The sequence below is a fragment of the Podarcis gaigeae genome (assembly GCF_964106915.1).
Source record: "Podarcis gaigeae genome assembly, chromosome: 6".
Taxonomy (NCBI): Eukaryota; Metazoa; Chordata; class Lepidosauria; order Squamata; family Lacertidae; genus Podarcis; species Podarcis gaigeae.
Window position 1 is genome coordinate 23,405,862 of NC_139682.1, and position 15,462 is coordinate 23,421,323.

Genomic DNA, 15,462 nt, shown 5'->3' on the forward strand with positions numbered 1-15,462 from the left:
AAGGCTTAGTTAGTCAAGATCACGCCCGGCCGGAGACGCCGGGATATTAAGCACAGCAGTCCAATCCCCTCCCCGCAGCACCCGGCAGACACTTACCTTCCTTTTATTTCCTCTCTCTTTCAAGTCTCCTGGTGGCAAGAAAGAATCGCGGGGGCCAGATGGAGACGCTTGGCTTCCTTCCTTCGCCCCGTCTCCTCCTCCTCCTCCTCCTCCCGACCACGGGAACCGGCCAGATCTTCAGCGGGGCCAAGCAGGGAGCAAACAAATGAATCGATGGCTCCGATTAAAAAAAAAGGCGGGCGGGGGGCGGGATCGCAGAGAGGCGAGACGGCGCGCAAAGGCGGGACCCGGAGAGCTCAGGCGCTGGCCAGCCGGCGCGTCCCGGAGTTCCTCTCGCACATATAGCCTGGAAAGAGCCGAGATGGAAGAGAAACCAAGGCGCTCGCTTTGTGTGGAGCGAGCCAGTGAATGGGAGGGAGGATGCGTGTGTGTGCGCGCCGGAAGCGCGCTCTCGCGCTCGCTCTTTCTTTCCAGAGAGGCGTGCGCCTTTACAGAGCCGGTCTGCTGATGCCTTTGCCCCACAGCAACCTTTCCCGGTGCGCAGAAGGCTGGAGATCAGCAAATGGCTGGAAAGGGATGGTGAACTTGGAGCGCTTTCGAGAAGTGAGGTCAGCAGCCGAGGTACACGCCCGCCTGCGCCTCCGACACCGTCTCCTCTCTCTCCGCCCCCACCTCGCGCCAGAGATCCCTCAAGCTCTTCTCCGGCAGAAGCATCCAGCAAGGAATCCAAAGCTTCGTCGCCACCAGCGCCACTCCTTAGGCCCGTCCCCGTGGCACCGGGCGCCCTGGCGTCGACGCGCTACGCTATGAGAGTCTCTCCAAACGCCGCGGCTGCCACCACCGTCAGCCTCGACTGCCTTGTTTTATACAGTATTTCATTTCTCTCTCTCTCGGTTTCTTTTTCCTCCTCCCCCTTCCAAAAAAGGAATATGGCAGCGGGGCCGGAAGCGGCTTTTAAGGAGGGAGGGGAACTCCCCCGCCTTCCTTCGCTAGCTGCCGCCGCCTCCTCGCCTCCACCTCCATCATCATCATCATCATCACCACCGGGGATCATCCACCCGCTTAGTTTTTCTAAAAGAAGCGACGGGAACAACAAAAAAATGGAGCCCGCGGTGGCTCTGCCTGCCTGCCGGGGGAGTTGAGTTGGAGAGGGTATGGCGTAGTTGTGAGCAAAGGCGTGACGTCCGCAAGCTGCGAACTGACGTCGTGGGTGTCTTTTTTCGGCTCGGCCAGCGCTTGGAGAAGGCTTGGCTCGAGGGGGATGGTGGACTTTTAGGCAGGGATCTGAACAGGCTTCGAGGTTCCGCAGCGCCCAGAATTACGCAGACAAGATCTCAGCTTGCCTTGTGGGGTGGTCGGCCCTGCTTTCCAGTTGTTCCCCCTTCTTGCGCGACGGGCTAAGCTGCAACCAAGCAGCCCAGGTCCGTTTACTCGGAAGTAAATCCCACTGATGGGTTTATTTCTAGGGAAGTATGCCTAGGATGGCAGCTGTGAAGCCTGACCACTCCCCATACTTGTTTATACTGAAGTCCCCATGCATGAGTGAAATAGAAGTTTTCTGCCAGTTATGTGTGCATAGGACTCAGAGGTGTGGTGGTGAATTCATGCCTCCACAGCCACGCCTCTTTAAAAGTTCTCTAAGAGGTACAATATAGGCAACCCGGGAACTTCCAGGTGTGATTGGACTACAACTCCTATGATCCTTGACAGTTGCTGATGCTATTGGGGGTGCTGGGAGTTGGAGTTGAACAACTTCTGGAGAGCCATAGGCTAGAATCATAGAATTGTAGAGTTGGAAGGGACCACAAGGGTCATTTAGTCCAACCCGCTGCAATGCAGGAATGCTCAAACCCACCCTGAGATTAAGAATCTCATGCTCTACCAACCAAGCTGTTCCCCATTTGATTTTTATAGTTCTGTAACTCTATAACAAAAATGACCATTCTAAATTAAAAAACAAACAAACAAACCAATGCAAATGTTATTGCTTCAATAGCAAGCCCCCTTGCATAACACCCAGCCTGATGAAGATCTCTGGTGGACTCAAATGCTTGCTCACTGTGTTATGATATTTTGGCTGGTGATAATAAAGGGACTGTGGCAGTTTAGCCCTTAGCCATGCATACCAGTGTAGCGTACCTTTTCCTTTGCTCAGCTTATTTGATGTGCTTCTCTCTAAGAAAAGTGATCTCAGTGGGATGTATTTCAGAGATCTGGTATGACATTCACCCCAGAGACCAAACCACAAAGCTGCAAGTCCTCAGTTTGAATCATGAACTTACTAGAATGCCTTAGGCAGGTCACTTTTTCTTAGCCTTAAGCACCCCATCTGCGAGATAAGAATAATAATATTGACCAACCTTGCAGGGCTGTTGCGAGAATTGCAGCAGCTTAATATCTGTGAAGCAACTTGCTTTTGCATTCAGTGTAAATACTAAGTATTCTTAATTATAACCACGCGTAGCATTTATAACTCTGATAAGCCTGGCTCCTTGTAAGTAAATTCTATTGAGTTCAAAGGGACTTACACCAGGATAAGTGAACATAGAATTGCAGCTTTAGCTTTACCCAGAGCCTCCCTAGTACAAAGTGCAAATGTGGCCTGGTCGCCTTGATTTCAGCAGGGCTTGTACAAGAGGACTTCCTGATGGATTAGGGCTAAAGTTGTTGTGAGAGGAAAAGAAATTAAACATGGGGAACCACTTTACATGTGGGCACCTAGTATGCAATGATTTTATTTTGGTTTGTTGGTTTTTAAGTATGTTGTAACTCATCCAGAGCCTTAAGGCTAACGCTGAATTGAAATCTAAACAGAGCAGTTGCTCTTAGGTTTCACGGAATGCAACTGAGCTATTGAGGCAGATCACAACCTTGTGCGAAATATTATAAATGCATGTTTTTCCTTCCAGCAAAGCCTGAATAATCTGTTGTATTATTATTTATTAATCCACGGTTTAAGGAGTTTCCAGCTGTCTTCCCCAGCCCCCTTTCCTCCCTGTGACTAGTTCTGTTTGCCCGCCTCAAGGATTCACATTTCCTATGTTCATAATGACAGGGCTTTGTTTTAACAATCTCTCTCAGTATGGCATTACATTGCCATTTGATTTCTGATCTAGTAACCTAGTTTGCATGTTGCCAGCATTAAATTCGTAAAAAATGAGATGATGGGACTCAAAGCCGCCTGGATTTAGAAGTCAAGCTTCCTGACCCAGAAACTGCACCTTCTAATTCTAAGGTTGGACTCTGATGAATATTAACTTGGGAGAAATCATCATTGAGCTCAGTGGGAGTTAATGTTCAAGTCAAGTAAGTGGCGCATAGGATAAGGCGCTATCTGTGCACACCGGCAGAAGGAAACACACCCTTTGCATACTTTAAATGTTTTATTTTATTCTTCGCTGATCAGTTGGTGCTAACCCTGCAAATGGGATGTATTTCAGAATGGGTAGCTATATTAGTCTGTGACAGCAAAAAGCAATAAAAGGAGTTAAGAGACATTAAGATGATTCGATTTATTGTTGTGTGAGCTTCCATAGAGTCCATGCATCTGACGAAATTGGCTCTAGTCCATTAAAGCTGCAATACATCTATTAGGCTTTGAGAGGAGTGGGGAATCTTTTTCAGCTTGAGGGCTGTGTTTCCTTTTATTCAACCGGGGGCCACAGGCCAATGGTGAATGGGGGCAGAGGCAAAAGTGTGCAGAGCAATGAATGTCAAGAAGACTCTGTGCTATCCTCATATGACAGATGCAGCCTTTAGGACCCCAAATTTAGTTAGAATCATAGAATGGTAGAGTTGGAAGGGATCCCAAGGGTCTTCTACTCCAACCCCCTGCAATGCGGGAATCTCAGCTAAAGCATCCATGAGAGATGGCCATCCAACCTCTGCTTAAAAACCTCCAAGGAAGGAGAGTCCACAACCTCCCAAGGGAGACTGTGTGCTGGGCTCTGGGGGGTAACCTGAGAACCACGGTCCAGGTCTGGTCCAGAATCCGTAGGTTCCACTAGGAGTCAGTCCGACAGGGCAGGAAACCAGGCAAGGACAAGTACAGGATCTCAGGCAGGGTCTGGCATACAGCAATGTCGCTCCCGCAACCTGGGGCGGGGTCCAACAGCCTTTTATCTTTGTCGGGGTAACAGACGGTCCTGATCCCCCAGCGACTCACCTCCCTGTTTCACCCGAAGGCGAGCACTCCTCCTGCGAGTACTCAGGTCTCTCCTTCTCTCAGACCTTAGTCTCTGCAGCTCAGGAGACGTTGGTGGGTTACTAGACCCAGGGGCCACCTCAGCCTCCCCTGACCAAACTGGTAGTGGAGCAGCTGTAAGTGATGGCCCAGCTGAAGGCAATGAGGTAATCCCCTCATCTGGAGCCAGGGCAGGCTCAGGCCCCTGACTCGGCCCAGCTGGGGTTTGTTGCAGGGAAACCTGTGCAGACTGGGACTCTTCAGGATCAGGCCCCAGACTTGGTTCAGATGATACCTGAGGCAAATGATCCAGTGCAGACTGAGACTCCTCTGGTTCCGAGTTCGAGCCCAAGTCCCAGGCCATCACAGACTGTTCCACTGCTGAATAGCTGTTACTGTCAGAAAGCTCTTCCTGATGTTTAGTCAGAATCTCCTTTCTTGTAACTTGAATCCATTGGTTTGGGACCTACCTCGCAGAGCAAGAGAAAACAAGCTTGCTCCATCTTGAAGATGGTCATCTTTTCTCCTCTCAGTCTCCTCTTTTCTACGCTGAACATACCCAGGTCCTTCAACCATTCCTCGTAAGATTTGGTTTTCAGACCCTCAGTCATTTGGTCACCCTCCTCTGCACACATTCCAGCTTGTCAGTATCCTTCTAAAATTGTGGCACCCAGAACTGGACACAGTATTCCAGGTGTTGTTTGACCAAGGCGAAATAGTACAGTGCTATGTTTCAAGCAATGTTGTGATTCAAATCTATGCGGTTCATTTTTGCAGCAGCTCTAACTGGGGGCAGGAGCAGGAGGACACAGAGCTACTGAGATAGTCTTCCTCCTACCCTTGAATACTTTTGCTACTGCTCTTGTGGCAAGGCCTTAGGGCAGCATACAGACCCTCATTCCTGGTGAGGTATTGCTGCTGAGGACCCATTGGCACATATCCTCATTGTGTGTACCCCCTGGTGATTTCAAAGATGAGTGCCATCTAATATGAGAAGACAGCTAAGGTTAAGGCATCTAAGATCTACTGTCAATCATTAACAGATATTGTTCTTAACTGAACAGCATGAGAGCTGGAATAAGGGCGCTGTCAGAGCGTTACTATTTTTAAGTGGGATTTGATCACATGCCAGAAAATTCAGGTTGCACAATAATAGTTGATGGGGTCATCTTGTGCAGAAAACCCCCCAAAGATGGCGGGGGGGGTGATGGGAAAGTGTGGGGTAACACTTGCTTTGACACAATGTCATCTAACCTCCCTGCAAACAAATAAGAATAAGTGCTCCATAAACAGGTCATCTGGAAGTGCCCTAATTTGTAACAGCATCACACTGAAATGGGATTGCAAACCTATTTGTTCTTACAGGGTAACTCTGCTGCTCACCATGACACAGGAGAAACAAAGACATCTTTCCCCGCACAGCAAATTCTATGCTGGGCATTGCTACACCTGTTTATCTGCTGTCTTTTGTGGATGATACCCAAGAGCCCTGGGGAAACAATGGCAGCAGTCTCTCAAAAGAACACTGGTCCCCACCCATCACTGATTCTGCAGGCCTGACGCAAGCAGGTGGCATCCACAGGCAGCAGCCAAGGACCCACATCTGCCGATGCTGCTGTCCTGAGTCCTCTTTTGGGGGGCTCCGATGAGCACCAAATAGCCACAACAGCACTTGTCCCACAATTTGGCAACCATTGTTGTTTAATTTAAGGACTGCTGGACTCTGCTGCCCAGGAGGACTCTCCTGTATGTGAGTGTCTGAGGGCCCTGCTCCTTCCTGCCACTCACCATCTGGCCTGGGGTGGGGCCTGAAGCCTCATAAGGACTGCTGCGCTCTGCTGCCCAGGAGGACTCTCCTGCCTGTGAGTGTATGGGGCCCTGCTCCTTCCTGCCACTTACCACCTGGCCCAGGGCTGGGCCTGACGGGCCTCACTAGGACAGTTGCTGTTACTGCTGGAGGGGTGCAGAGTGCTTTTAAAATGTTTTAAAATTTTTATTTTGAATTTTTTGTATGTGGGGGGGTGGCGTGGGGTGGATGTTTATTGGGCCTGGGAATTTGTTTGATTTTATGTTTTTGTAATTTTTGTAATTTTTATTGTTTTTTGTTTGTACTGTTTTATTTGTGGTTTTTTTTTAAGGGGTTATTTTGTTCTTAAGGGGAGGGGTCAGGGCTGCCGGGGAATGGGCCCCAGCCCACAAAATGGCTGGGATATGTTTCACAGGGGGGAATGCACTGGGACAACCGATCTCAGTGATCACGGGTAGGAGGAGGAGTTACGCTAAGACCAGACCATGTCATTACAGAGGAGGCAGGTTTAGTCGTTGTCTGAGGACTATCCCTGCCTCCGGGTCTGGTCCTGACCGGATGGATACTAGAATCAGCAAGGGATACCCACATGACCTGAAAGTGTTGCTGTGCAACGCCAGGTCAATGATTCATAAGACCACTGCCATCCATGACTTGATCATGGATGGAGGACTTGACCTGGCATGTGTAACAGAGACTTGGTTGGATGAAGCAGATGGGCCTGTCCTTGCCGCTGCTTGTCCACCAGGTTTCTCTTACGCACAGCAACCCAGGTCATGTGGGCGGGGAGGGGGGGTTGCAGTGATTTTTAGGAAGTCATTAGTTTGCACCAGGCGTCCTATTGGGAAGACCCAGTTTTCTGAGTGCATGTTCTGGAAGTTGGGCAATAGGGGCAGTACAGGATTCCTTTTGGTGTACCGACCTCCCCGCTGCACCAAGGATTCCCTGTCTGAGCTGCTTCAGGTCGTGGCGGATGTTCTCCTGGAGACACCTAGCTTGGTTGTCCTAGGGGATTTTAACATCCATGCCGACACGACCTTACAAGGGGCCGCTCGGGACTTCGTGGAAAGCATGGCCTCCATGGGGCTGTCCCTGAATAAGTCTGGCCCAACCCATAGCCGCGGACATGCCTTGGACCTGGTGTTTACCTCTACGGATGTTGGTGATCTGACACTAAGTAAAAGTGAAATGAAAGAAGTGCCATGGTCAGACCACTTCCTGGTGCAACTGGACTTCTCTGCGACCCATCCCCTCTGCAGGGAGGTGGGACCGATTCGTATGGTCCGCCCCCGCCACTTAATGGATCCAAATGGTTTCCAGAGAGTGGTAGGGGATGCTTTATCCCATGTTGATGGCCTTTCAGCCGATTCCCTGGTGGCCCGCTGGAATGTGGAGTTAACCAGGGCTATTGAATGTTTGGCTCCGAAGCGCCCTCTCCGATTGCATGGAGCCCGGAGAGCCCCGTGGTTTTCCACGGATCTGAGGGCAATGAAACAATCGTTGAGACGGCTAGAGCGCCGGTGGCGGATAACTCATTCCGAATCTGACCGGACACAGGTTAGAGCTCAACGTCAAGCCTACCAAGTGGCGATAGCGACGGCGAAGAAGACTTTCTTCACCGCCTCTATTGCATCTGCAGAAAACAGCAGCAGGAGACTCTTTCAGGTGGTTCACAATTTAGCGGAACCACCTGTAACATCGGGGCCCAGTACGGGCCACATGTTCTCCTGCAATGATTTTGCAAATTTTTTTGCAGATAAAATCGCTCAGATTCGGGAAGAAGTAGACTCCACCGTGGGAGCAGGGCCGGGGCGGGAGAGTGCTAGAGTCCTGTCTGGTCAAGTTGTGTGGGATCAATTCCAATCTGTTACCTCCGAGGATGTGGACAGGCTGCTTGGACGAGTGAAGCCAACCACCTGTCTCCTGGATCCTTGCCCATCCTGGCTTATAAAAGCTAGCCGGGAAGGACTGGGCGATGGGCTTCGTGGGGTGGTGAATGCTTCCCTCCGTGAGGGAGCCTTCCCAGACCCGCTGAAAGAGGCGGTTATTAAACCGCTTCTTAAAAAACCATCTTTAGATGCGGCCACGATGGCCAATTATCGCCCAGTCTCAAACCTTCCATTCTTGGGCAAGGTGATTGAGCGAGTGGTTGCTGAACAACTCCAGGCACGCCTGGAAGAAGCGGACCATTTGGATCCCTTCCAGTCGGGATTCAGGCCTCATCATGGGACTGAAACTGCCTTGGTCGCACTGGTTGATGATCTCCGGCGGGCTAGGGACAAAGGTGAGAGCTGTTTCCTAGTTCTGCTGGATCTCTCAGCGGCGTTTGATACCATCGACCATGACATCCTTCTGGACCGTCTTGAGGGGCTGGGAGCTGGGGGCACTGTCATACAGTGGTTCCGCTCCTTCCTCCTGGGCCGTGTTCAGAAAGTGGTGGTGGGGGATGAGTGTTCAGACCCCTGGGCTCTCACTTGTGGGGTGCCCCAGGGTTCTGTCCTCTCCCCCATGCTTTTCAACATATACATGCAGCCGCTGGGAGAGATCATCAGGAGGTTTGGGCTGGGTGTTCATCAGTATGCAGATGATACCCAGCTCTACCTCTCTTTTAAATCAGAACCAGTGAAGGTGGTGAAGGTCCTGTGTGAGTATCTGGAAGCGGTTGGAGGATGGATGGCGGCTAACAGATTGAGGTTGAATCCCGACAAGACAGATGTACTGTTTTTGGGGGACAGGAGGCGGGCAGGTGTGGAGGATTCCCTGGTCCTGAATGGGGTAACTGTGCCCCTGAAGGACCAGGTGCGCAGCCTGGGAGTCATTTTGGACTCACAGCTGTCCATGGAGGCACAGGTCAAATCTGTATCCAGGGCAGCTGTTTACCAGCTCCATCTGGTACGTAGGCTGAGACCCTATCTGCCTGCAGACTGTCTCACCAGAGTGGTACATGCTCTGGTTATCTCCCGCTTGGACTACTGCAATGCGCTCTACGTGGGGCTACCTTTGAAGGTGACCCGGAAACTACAACTAATCCAGAATGCGGCAGCTAGACTGGTGACTGGGAGCAGCCGCCGAGACCACATAACACCGGTCTTGAAAGACCTACATTGGCTCCCAGTACGTTTCCAAGCACAATTCAAAGTGTTGGTGCTGACCTTTAAAGCCCTAAACGGCCTCGGTCCAGTATACCTGAAGGAGTGTCTCCTCCCCCATCGTTCTACCCGGACACTGAGGTCCAGTTCCGAGGGCCTTCTGGCAGTTCCCTCACTGCGAGAGGCCAAGTTACAGGGAACCAGGCAGAGGGCCTTCTCGGTAGTGGCGCCCGCCCTGTGGAATGCCCTCCCATCAGATGTCAAAGCGATAAACAACTACCTGACATTCAGAAGACATCTGAAGGCAGCCCTGTTCAGGGAAGTTTTTAATATGTGACATTTTAGTGTATTTCTCATCTCTGTTGGAAGCCGCCCAGAGTGGCTGGGGAAACCCAGCCAGATGGGCGGGGTACAAATAATAAATTATTATTATTATTATTATTATTATTATTATTATTATTATTATTATTATTACCACCCCTTCTCCCTAAAATCCCAGGGCAGATTACAACACTGAAACACAACATGACAACACAATATTAAAAACAGCTTAAAGCAACTTACAATTGTCCCACAATGATCCACAGTGGGTCTTGCAAATCAGCCTACCTCTCCATCCCTGATTTTTTGCCATGTACTCTCTATTCATAGTTTCCCACCATCATTTCCAGTTGCGGCTTCCTAGTTCTCTAGACACAGAGGCAGTGTGATGCAGAAAATGATGCATGATTTTTCTATTTCAGATCTGTCTTCCCTTTCTGGGGATTATATATTCCTGTTAGTGTGCCATGACCGGTTGTGGAGTAGAGGAGAGTCAATCATCGGGAACTCTTTATTGACTGTGTTAAATGTATTTAATTTTAGCCACCTTTCTTAAAGGCAAAACATGCCGTCATCAGAGGTAGGATGGAACTGACTGATAAATGAGCGTAGGATCTGGGCAAAACTTCACTTCTGGGTGGATAGTGCCATTACAAGGTTTAGTCACTAGGTGGCACTGGACTTAATTGCATTTGGGTGGATACAGGTGTTTTCTAAACAAAAAAAATTCCTTCCGTGCATGCACACGAAAGCTCATAACAAGAACTGACTTAGTTGGTCTTTAAGGTGCTACTGGAAGGAATTTTTTTTGTTTTGACTATGGCAGACCAACACGGCTACCTATCTGTAACAGGTGTTTCCTGTTCCTGTTGGAAAGTGATAATAATGTTCTTGTTCCGTTTGTCTTCCACAGCAATCTTCCAACTCTGCCTAGTGGAATAGTGGCTCTGTAGATTCCCATTGTAGATTCCCTCTGCTGATTGATCCTTGAGTTGCACTAGCACAAGGGGATTTTGAAGTAATTAATCCGTGACCATTGAGTGTAGAATGGTGATAGGATCAGATGAGGTGTGAAGCTAGGTTGTTGTGTATTTAGCTTTGAAGGCTATTCATCTGCTATACCGTCAACTTGTTGTACATCTCTCTCTCTCTCTCTCTCTCTCTCTCTCTCTCTCTCTCTCTCTCTCTGTGTGTGTGTTTGTGTGTGTTTAAGGTAGTGTATCTTTAGATGGGCACATTTATAAGATACTGATCCATCATCTGAGAATCTATGCAACCCCTCCCTTTCCCTAACACATATGTTGCACAATCAACAACCAAGTCTTTGCTTACCATGTTACTGTCCATTTCTTTTTTAAAGAATAAATTGGGTGAACCAAGGAGTTATTAGATCCTCAGGACCCTTATTGGTTTTCTGTGAGCCATTACACCAGGTAATAAAAAACCCAATCTACTAACTGTGTACCTGGAGAAAACAACACCTTACAGAGAGGATCTCTTGAACTGTATTTGAGAAACATGCTGTTTCACACAAGAACCTGCCTTGAGCAACAGAAGGAAAGAAAAAACATGCCCCCCCCCCCCCGGTGAATGACGTTGCTTCTCAACCCAACTGCCTGTACCTTTTCATTTCATAATTTCCCATGATCGTGCAGAAAGCCAACACAACTGTGAGTCATGGGGAGCAAAGGAGTCACAAAGAAACCCAATTCCACTCTTATTATCACTGCCTGTGCACCCAGAGTTATTACATTGCCTGCCCCTGTGATATCGGTCTGTAGCTGTAGCTCTGTAGCCCAGAGACAGCACACACCTTGCCAGGAACAGGTAAAAACCCTGGCAGTTATAACAAGATCAGGTAGCAGGTGATGAAAATGACCTCCACTTCAGACCCTGCAAAGCTGCTGCCAGATCAAGGGGACAATGCTGAGATGTCAGGATGCCATATAAGGCGGAATCCTATGTTCTCTACTAATCATTGCAGGAAGGAGAACCTTTTGTTCAATAACATTTCTTCGCTGGATTCAACTAAATAGTTGCACTAGTAGAAATAATAAGTCCTGCTAGCGCAACAAGGTTTCCCCCCATCCTCCCCCATTTGCCTCTTAAATTGGCTGATGGGGGGAATTAGGAGAACTCCCCAAACTATGGTGAAATCTATACACGTAAAAAACGCTGTGAAAATGCTTTTTAAAAAAAACGTTTGAAAAATGCATTGAATTTGGCATGACTCACTGTCGCCGTCTAGTGTCACATTTGTATATTTAAAACATTTTATTTGCAGCTGTGTAGCTGAGTCCTACCCCTTCATGGATCACTGCCTTGCCGTGGCAAAGGGGCTTGAAGAACTCAGAGAAGCTATGAACTATGCCGAGCAGGGCACCCAAGATGAACAGGTCATAGTGGAGAGTTTTGACCAAACGTGATCCACCTGGAGGAGGAACCGGCAAGCCACTCCAGTATCCCTGCCAAGAAAACTCCATGGACAAAGACAACAGGCATATAAAAGATATGACGCTGGAAGATGAGCCCCTCAGGTCGGAAGGCGTCCAACATGCTACTGGGGAAGAGCGGAGGGCAAGTACAAGTAGATCCAGAGCTGATGAAGCGGCTGGGCCAAAGCCGAAAGGACGCTCAGTTGCGGATATGCCTGGAAGCGAAAGGAAAGTCCAATGCTGTAAAGAAAAATATTGCATAGGAACCTGGAATGTAAGAACCATGAACCTGGGTAAGTTGGAGGTGGTCAAAAATGAGATGGCAAGAATAAATATTGACATCCTGGGCATCAGTGAACTAAAATGGACGGGAATGGGTGAATTCAGTTCGGATGACCATCATATCTACTACTGTGGGCAAGAAACCCATAAAAGAAATGGAGTGGCCCTCATAGTCAACAAAAGAGTGGCGAAAGCTGTACTGGGATGCAATCTCAAAAATGATAGAATGATCTCGATACGAATCCAAGGCAGACCTTTTAACATCACAGTAATCCAAGTTTATGCACCAACTACTTGTGCTGAAGAAACTGAAATTGACCAATTCTATGAAGACTTACAAGACCTTATAGAAGTGACACCAAAGAAGGATGTTCTTCTCATTATAGGGGATTGGAATGCTAAAGTAGGGAGTCAAGAGATAAAAGGAACAACTGGCAAGTTTGGCCTTGGAGATCAAAACGAAGCAGGGCAAATGCTAATAGAGTTCTGTCAAGAGAACAAGCTGGTCATCACAAACACGCTTTTCCAACAACACAAGAGACGACTCTACACATGGACATCACCAGATGGGCAGCATCGAAATCAGATTGATTATATTCTCTGCAGCCAAAGATGGAGAAGCTCTATACAGTCAGCAAAAACAAGACCTGGAGCTGACTGTGGCTCAGATCATCAGCTTCTTATAGCAAAATTCAAGCTTAAACTGAAGAAAGTAGGAAAAACCACTGGGCCGGTAAGATACAATCTAAGTCAAATCCCTTATGAATACACAGTGGAAGTGAGGAACAGGTTTAAGGATTTAGATTTGGTGGACAGAATGCCTGAAGAACTATGGATGGAGGCTCGTAACATTATACAGGAGGCAGGAACGAAAACCATCCCAATGAAAAGGAAATGCAAGAAAGCAAAGTGGCTGTCCAATGAGGCCTTACAAATAGCGGGGGAGAGAAGGCAAGCAAAATGCGAGGGAGATGGTGAAAGATACAGGAAATTGAATGCAGATTTCCAAAGAATAGCAAGGAGAGACAAGAAGACCTTCTTAAACGAGCAATGCAAAGAAATAGAGGAAAGCAATAGAATGGGAAGAACCAGAGATCTGTTCAAGAAAATTGGAGATATGAAAGGAACATTTCGTACAAAGATTTCCACAATAAAGGACAAAAGTGGAAAGGACCTAACAGAAGCAGAAGACATCAAGAAGAGGTGGCAAGAATACACAGAGGAATTATACCAGAAAGAAATGGATGTCTCGTATACCCCAGGTAGTGTGGTTGCTGACCTTGAGCCAGACATCCTGGAAAGTGAAGTCAAATGGGCCTTAGAAAGCACTGCAAATAACAAGGCCAGTGGAAGTGATGGCATTCCAGCTGAACTATTTAAAATTTTAAAAGATGATGCTGTTAAGGTGCTACACTCAATATGCCAGCAAGTTTGGAAAACTCAGCAGTGGCCAGAGGATTGGAGAAGATCAGTCTACATCCCAATCCCAAAGAAGGGCAGTGCCAAAGAATGCTCCAACTACCGCACAATTGCACTCATTTCACACGCTAGCAAGGTTATGCTTCAAATTCTACAAGGAAGGCTCAAGCAGTATGTGGACCGAGAACTCCCAGAAGTGCAAGCTGGATTTAGAAGAGGCAGAGGAACCAGAGACCAAATTGCAAACATGCGCTGGATTATGGAGAAAGCTAGAGAGTTCCAGAAAGACATCTACTTCTGCTTCATTGACTATGCAAAAGCTTTTGACTGTGTCGACCACGGCAAACTATGGCAAGTTCTTAAAGAAATGGGAGTGCCAGATCACCTCATCTGTCTCCTGAGAAATCTCTATGTGGGACAAGAAGCTACAGTTAGAACTGGATATGGAACAACTGATTGGTTCAAAATTGGGAAAGGAGTACGACAAGGCTGTATTTTGTCTCCCTGCTTATTTAACTTATATGCAGAATTCATCATGCGAAAGGCTGGGCTGGATGAATCCCTAGCCGGAATTAAGATTGCCGGAAGAAATATCAACAACCTCAGATATGCAGATGACACAACCTTGATGGCAGAAAGTGAGGAGGAATTAAAGAACCTTTTAATGAGGGTGAAAGAGGAGAGCGCAAAATATGGTCTGAAGCTCAACATCAAAAAAACGAAGATCATGGCCACTGGTCCCATCACCTCCTGGCAAATAGAAGGGGAAGAAATGGAGGTAGTGAGAGATTTTACTTTCTTGGGCTCAATGATCACTGCAGATGGTGACAGCAGCCACGAAATTAAAAGACGCCTGCTTCTTGGGAGAAGGGCAATGACAGGCCTAGACAGCATCTTGAGAAGTAGAGACATCACCTTGCCAACAAAGGTTCGTATAGTTAAAGCTATGGTTTTCCCAGTAGTGATGTATGGAAGTGAGAGCTGGACCATAAAGAAGGCTGATCGCCGAAGAATTGATGCTTTTGAATTATGGTGCTGGAGGAGACTCTTGAGAGTCCCATGGACTGCAAGAAGATCAAACCTCTCCATACTGAAGGAAAACAACCCTGAGTGCTCACTGGAAGGACAGATTGTGAAGCTGAGGCTCCAGTACTTTGGCCACCTCATGAGAAGAGAAGACTCCCTGGAGAAGACCCTGATGTTGGGAAAGATGGAGGGCACAAGGAGAAGGGGACGGCAGAGGACGAGATGGTTGGATAGTGTTTTCGAGGTTACCAGCATGAGTTTGAGCAAACTGCGGGAGGCAGTGGAGGACAGAGGTGCCTGGCGTTCTCTGGTCCATGGGGTCACGAAGAGTCGGACACGACTAAACGACTAAACAACAACAACAAAGCTGAGTCCTATATGCAGGGAGAGGAAAGGAGAACCGAGAGTATTACCTTTATATTGTAAACCACTCTGTGGTCCTCAGATGAAGGGCGGTATAAAATTTTAAATAATAATTCCATAAGGCAAGCAGAAATGCTTGCACTTGACAGAACGACCATAACAGTCCAACACTGAATTCCTCATGTGTGCAGCTCCCCCCCAAGCCGTCCCGCATGTTGAATTTCCTCCTGCATTTCCTGGGTCTGTAAATGGAATGAAAAAGGCTACCTTAGGTGTGCATTTGAGGTGGAAATTAATATCCACTGCTCTCTGCCCACACACTAACAACATTCACAAGTATGGCCCTTCAAGTCTAAAAGTTCTTCACTGGGAAAACAACAACAGATAAAAATGTATTTATTAAACTGGTTAGTCACTTGTTACTCAGCAGTCTCCAAGTGACTTGCAGCATATTAAAAGCATAATTATAAATACATA

General features: G+C 47.9%; 1 protein-coding gene across 2 annotated transcripts in view; it reads right to left on the reverse strand.

Annotated features, from left to right (window-relative positions):
- The window catches only part of SRC (SRC proto-oncogene, non-receptor tyrosine kinase), a 90,506-nt gene extending 89,300 nt beyond the window's left edge, over positions 1-1,206 (reverse strand). For both annotated transcript variants that reach the window (XM_083746266.1, XM_083746265.1), the window contains exon 1: positions 97-1,206. The gene's annotated coding sequence lies outside the window, so the exon portion shown is untranslated. The remainder of the gene's footprint in view (positions 1-96) is intronic.
- Positions 1,207-15,462: the final 14,256 nt, after the last annotated feature.